Source organism: Lonchura striata, chromosome 1A, assembly GCF_050655825.1.
Source record: "Lonchura striata isolate lonStrDom1 chromosome 1A, ASM5065582v1, whole genome shotgun sequence".
NCBI classification, from domain to species: domain Eukaryota; kingdom Metazoa; phylum Chordata; class Aves; order Passeriformes; family Estrildidae; genus Lonchura; species Lonchura striata.
This window is the reverse complement of record NC_140741.1, coordinates 75,263,089-75,269,649: the sequence shown is the minus strand read 5'-3', so window position 1 is coordinate 75,269,649 and position 6,561 is coordinate 75,263,089.

The window sequence follows — 6,561 nt, the reverse complement described above, 5'->3', positions numbered from 1 at the left end:
AGCTGCCCCGCCGGAAGCCCCGCCCCGCCCCGATCTCTGGCACCTGATTGGACAGTCCCGCTGTCAATCAAACTCAAGCCAAACCACGCCTCCACCCGCGCGCCGAAGGGGCGGGGCCAGAGCGAGGGCGCGTCTTAAAGGAGCCGCGTCGTTATTTTGTGAGGGGAGCGAGGTTGCGCTGGCGGGCGGAGAGAGAAATTAATGAATAAATGAATAAATGAATAAATATAAACTATCTGCGCTCCTGGCTGAGAAACAGGGACTCGTGTGGGGTTTACAAGGAATTTCCATTGAATTCACATCGAATTCACATCGAATTTCCACCGAATTTCTATGGAATTCACATGGAATTTCCATCAAAGTCACACGGAATTCACATCAAATTCACACCGAATTTCCATGGAATTCACATGGAATTTCCATCAAAGTCACACGGAATTTCCATCGAATTCACACGGAATTCACATCAAATTCACACCGAATTTCCATCAAATTCACACGGAATTTCCATTGAATTCATATGGAATTTCCTTCAAATTCACACCGAATTTCCATTGATTTTTGCACTGAATTTCCATCAAATTCACACTGAATTTCCATCAAATTCACACGGAATCCACATCAAATTCACACCGAATTAACAGAGTTAACAGAGTCGTATTAATTTTTATGTGAGATTGAAAATGGAATAAAAGTTCTTAAAATGCTTTTTAGTGGTCTCATTTCGAGGTTAGAAATGGGTATATTCTGATAAATTTATTTTGGAATTATTCCTCTTCCTGCAGGTGGCTGAGATTACAAAACCAAGGTGAGGTGTTGTTTTGTGTGAGGAAAAACAGGGTTTTTTTGGAGTATAATAATAAGGGTTTTTTTAGTAGAATAAAAAGGTTTTTTGGAGTATAATGTTGTGTTTGGTATTTTTTTTTTTGAAGAGTGTCAGTGATCTTTTAAAGGGTTTTTTGAGGTTAAAATGTTAAAATTCTAGGAGATTTGATGGTGTTCAAATGAGATGTATTATATATTATATTAAATATTATATATAGCACTTATTACACGCATTATTATAATATATAACGTTTTCTATATTGCAATATATTAAATGTTGTGTTTATGATATTGTTTAGTATAAGTTATATTTTATTACATAGTATTATTTATTAAATGTGTTATATATTATATACTATGTATAACGTTAGATATATTACATATTGCAATATATTATGTAATGTGATAAAATGTGATATAATGTAATGTAATGTAACACAATGTAATATAATATAACATAATATGATATAATATATAATGTAATGTAATGTAATACAATGTAATATAATATAACATAATATGATATAATATATAATGTAATATAATGTAATGTAATGTAATGTAATGTAATGTAATATAATATAATATAATATAATATAATATAATATGATGATATAATGTGATATAATGAGATATAATGTGATATGATATAATATAATATGTGATATGATGTGATGATATAATATGATATAATGTAATGTAATGTAATGTAATACAATGTAATACAATGTAATACAATGTAATGTAATGTAACATAATATGATATCATGTTATATTATATAATATAATGTGATATGATATATGATATGATATTATATGATTAGAATGGAATAGAATAGAATAGAATAATTTTATTACTTTATATTATTTTATATTTTACTTTTTATTATTTAATTTTATTTATTATTTATTATATATTATTTAATATTTATAATTTAATACTTATTATTTTTATTTATTATTATTATATTTCCCATTTCATTAGCCTCTCCGCTGAGATTACTCTCTCCTTTCTCAACACTTTACAACCCCCCCAAAAACCTGGGGCACAACAGAACCACCAAAACCCCCAATTTTAGACCCCCAACCTTTTTTTTTAGCCCGGGAACCTCCGGGATTGGCTTTTCCACGGCTGGGCAGCAGGAGCAGGCCATTTACCCCAGGATTTATCCCCCCAGGACGACGAGGGAAAATCAAACCCCCGCCAGGGATTCTTCCCCAAATTTCCTCCCACCTCCAGAAGCTCAAAGCTCTTTTTGCCACCCTCCCAACTCTGCATTTTCCACTTGGATTTTCCTCATCTCAGCCACCTGCCGGCACAGGAACTGCTCCCAAACCAAATCTCAAAGCAAATCCCACAAACAAGTTTTTCCTACAGTTTTTCTCCCTCCGGAACAACTTCAAGCGCTTGTAGAGGTCGAGGTGAGAACAGCGCAGCTTTAATTCCAAGGGGAATATTTGGATTTTATTTCCAAGTTTTCCCAGTGATTTAGCACAGATTCAAGACCCCCAGCCTATCATAACTCACAGCAGAGCCAAGTGGAATTTGATTATTGCTGACTTTAAAGATAAGCTTTAAAAAGGAAAGATAAACTTTCACTGTGAAAGTAAACTTTCAAAAGGAAAAATAAAATTTAAAAGGGTTTCCCCAGCTGACTGGAATTAATTCTAGAAAGGGGAAAAGGAACCAAATCCCACGTGATGGACATTTATTTATTCCTAGAAAGTGAGGGTGGAAAATCTTCCCTCTTCCTTCTCGCCCTCAGAGAATGCAAAAAGGTCCAAATTCACTTTTTTTTTTTTTTTTCAGGAGAATCCCTCTGGGAATGTTATTTGCAGGGAAAAGGGGACGTGTCCAAACCTCCAGCTGGAATTTTCACAACCTCACGTTTAGCTCAGTGCTCTTCCATCCTCGAATAATTTAATCGCAATTTTCACAACCTCACGTTTAGCTCAGTGCTCTTCCATCCTCGAATAATTGAATCGCAATTTTCACAACCTCACGTTTGGCTCAGTGCTCTTCCATCCTCGAATAATTGAATTGCAATTTTCACAACCTCACGTTTGGCTCAGTGCTCTTCCATCCTCGAATAATTGAATTGCAATTTTCACAACCTCACGTTTGGCTCAGTGCTCTTCCATCCTCGAATAATTGAATTGCAATTTTCACAACCTCACGTTTGGCTCAGTGCTCTTCCGTCCTCGAATAATTTAATTGCAATTTTCACAACCTCACGTTTGGCTCAGTGCTCTTCCGTCCTCGAATAATTTAATTGCAATTTTCACAACCTCACGTTTGGCTCAGTGCTCTTCCGTCCTCGAATAATTGAATTGGCTCAAATAAAAGCTCGGGACCAAAATCTGCTCATTCTCTTTGGGAAAAAGCTGATTCTCAAAAACATCTGAGAACTGGAAGTCCCCAAACCAGATGCCGAGACCTCGAGCGACCCCGTGGCCAAAATCCCCCGGCGTGGTTTCACAGCTGGCTTTCCCCTCGCACCGAAAAGGAGCTGAAGTTCCAAAAAATCCCGCCGGAGATCCCCCGAGGTGGCCACAGCTCCTCTGGCTTCCTCAGCTGTGGGGTCACGCTTCTGCCACCCCAGCAGGGACACATTTCCCTTGGAAAGTTCTGGAAAGGTTGGAGTCGCTCCAGGCCGAGGCCATAAATGCAGCAGTGGCTCCTTCCCACCACCTCGTTTTTACCGATTCTGACAAATTCCAGCCAAAAAAGGAAAATTTTGGTGGTAAAACCGTAGCAAGTGTTACATGCGGTGTGTTTTAGCTTTTATGAGTGCGTGACGTTGATGGCAATGCTTAGCATTGGATCTCCTCCTTCTCCTCCTTCCCCTTCTCCTCCTTCTTCTCCTTCTCCTTCTTCTCCTTCTCCTTCTCTCCTTCTCCTTTTCTTTCTCCTTCTCCTCCTCCTCCTCCTCCTCCTCCTTCTCCTCCTCCTCCTTCTCCTTCTTCTCCTCCTTCTCCTCCTCCTCCTTCTCTCCTTCTCTTTCCCCTTCTCCTCCTCCTCCTCTCCTTTTTCTCCTTCTCCTTCTCTTTCCCCTTCTCCTCCTCCTCCTCTCCTTTTTCTCCTTCTCCTTCTCTCCTTCTCTTTCCCCTTCTCCTCCTCCTCCTCTCCTTCTCCTTCTCCTTCTCTCCTTCTCTTTCCCCTTCTCCTCCTCCTCCTCTCCTTTTTCTCCTTCTCCTTCTCCTCTCCTTCTTCTTCTCCTTCTCCTCCTTTTCTCCTTCTCCTCCTCCTTCTCTCCTTCTCCTTCTCCCTCTCCTTCTCAATTTCCTCCTCCTCCTCCTTCTCTCCTTTTCCTTCTCCATTTCCTCCTCCTCCTCCTTCTCTCCTTTTTCTCCTTCTCTCCTTTTTCTCCTTCTCTTCTCCTTCTCTTCTCCTTCTCCTTCTCCTCCTCCTCCTTCTCTCCTTCTCCATTTCCTATTCCTCCATCTCTCCTTTTTCTCCTTCTCCTTCTCCTTCTCCTTCTCCTTCTCCTTCTCCTTCTCCTCCTCCTTTCTCCTTCTCCTTCTCCTCCTCCTCCTTCTCCTCCTTGTCCTCCTCCTCTCATAAAAAAAAAAAAAAAAAATTCATAATTCCCATAACACAAAATGTTACCATAGGATTTTTTTCCTTTCTCCATCCCTCTTCATTTCCAAGGTGTGGGGCTCAGATTCAAAGGAAGAAACAGAGTTTCTAGCCAGGCAGAAACCTGGGAAAGTGCTGGGAAAGAATGCAAATAATTCTTTATTTCTCTTGTTTTTCACATTGTTTATAGTGAATTTCTATCACTGTGCGTCAAGCACTTTGCACCAATGCTTTGGGTTGTTTTCACTTCAGGACCAATGGAGTTGGTCCTCACAAAGCTTTGTATAAAGAGCAGTGTATTTTGAATAAATCGGAGTTTTACTCTCAGCAGCCTTCTGGTCAGAGTCTTCTCATTCCCATCCTGCCTCGACAGAGAGACCAAGGCAATATTTTGACTTTTCCAGGTGCCTCCAAGCACAACGCGCAGCGCTGCTTTGGGACAGAATCCAGGCCCAGCAACTGCTTCTTGCTGCATTAATAGTAGGTAATTAAAATGGAAGTAATGAACCTGATGGGAAACCATCCCAGGCTGCCAACCTGAGCTTTACAAACTATTTTTTGGGATCGTTTTCCCCGAGCACATGGAATTATCAGGGATGAATCACAAATACTTCTGAGAAGACGAACTCACGGCCTGAGCACGTTTTGTGCGCTCTGTGCAAGAACCTGTGAGAGCTGATAAGAAATTAAATCCTGCTGAAATCCTCACAGGAAAACAAAAGTTGGAGTTTGGCCCATTCTGCTCCTTGAGGCAGGGTTTTGGTTTCTCTTTCTGGAAAATGAAGGAAAAGGAATATTTTTGCCCTGGAAGGAGATGGATCCATCCAGGATGGGTGTTTGTCTCCCTTTGGACACTGGACTAATTTCTAGTCCTGACCTAAAATCCAGCTTTTTTTTACCCAAAAATCTCCAGTTCAAGAATCACATCCAACAACACAACCCCTTCCACGAGCCACATCCATGGAGAAACCTGGAATTCCTCAACCACTTCCACTTGTGGTGCTGCATCCCCCCAGCTTCCCCTTCCTTGGAGCTGCTGGGGGGCCTCAGGAATTCCCACCTGGATGGTGAAGTGTCCCTTGACCACACCAGGGACTTGTGCATGGAAAAGGTTGGAGAATTGTCCCTGTCAAGCGCCCCAGTTGCCTGAGCAAGGCGAGGAACGAGAGATAATCCCTTATTTCCTGAAGGCTTTGGAATATCACAGCCTGGAATCATCCCAAGTGGAAAAGTACCATTGTTAGCAGAGCTTTGAAAAGAAAACCTCCAGGAATTCCCAGCTTGGGTGGAAACTTCCTGATTACTTATGGGAAATCATGGAATCATAGAAGGACTTGGAAAGGATCTTAAGGATCACCCAGTGCCACCCCATCCATGGCAGGGACACCTCCCACTGTCCCAGGCTGCTCCAGCCCCAGTGTCCAACATTTCCTTGGACATTCCAGGGACCCAGGGCAGCCCCAGCTGCTCTGGCAATCCCAGCCCAGCCAGGAATTCCTCATTCCCAAATCCCATCCATGGCTGCCCTCTGGCAGTGGGAGCCATTCCCTGGGTCCTGTCCCTCCATCCTTGTCCCCAGTCCCTCTGCAGCTCTCCTGGAGCCCCTGGAATGTGCTGGAAGCTCTCCCTGGATCCTTCCCTTCTCCAGGGGAACATTCCCAGCTCTCCCAGCCTGACATTGGATCCATCTCCTCTCCAAGAAATTCATGGACCCAAGGGCTTCACTTGGAATCCCAGGAAGCCATGAAGGGTCTCCTTTCCCTTTTCCTTTCTTTTCTATCCCCATTTTCCATAAAAATCCCTTGGGATGGATCCTGAGTGTCCCAAATCCCAGAATCCTGGACCAGTTTGGGTGGGAAGGGACCTCAAAGCTCATTCCAGGAACACCTGCCATGATCTCAGGGTGCTCCAGTCCTTCCTGGGACATTGCAGGGATCCAGGGGCAGCCCCAGCTGCTCTGGCAATCCCAGCCCAGCCAGGAATTCCTCATTCCCAATCTCCCATCCCTGGCTGCCCTCTGGCAGTGGGAGCCATTCCCTGTGTCCTGTCCCTCCATCCTTGTCCCCAGTCCCTCTGCAGCTCTCCTGGAGCCCCTTCAGGCCCTGGAATGTGCTGGAAGCTCTCCCTGGATCCTTCCCTTCTCCAGGTGAGCACCT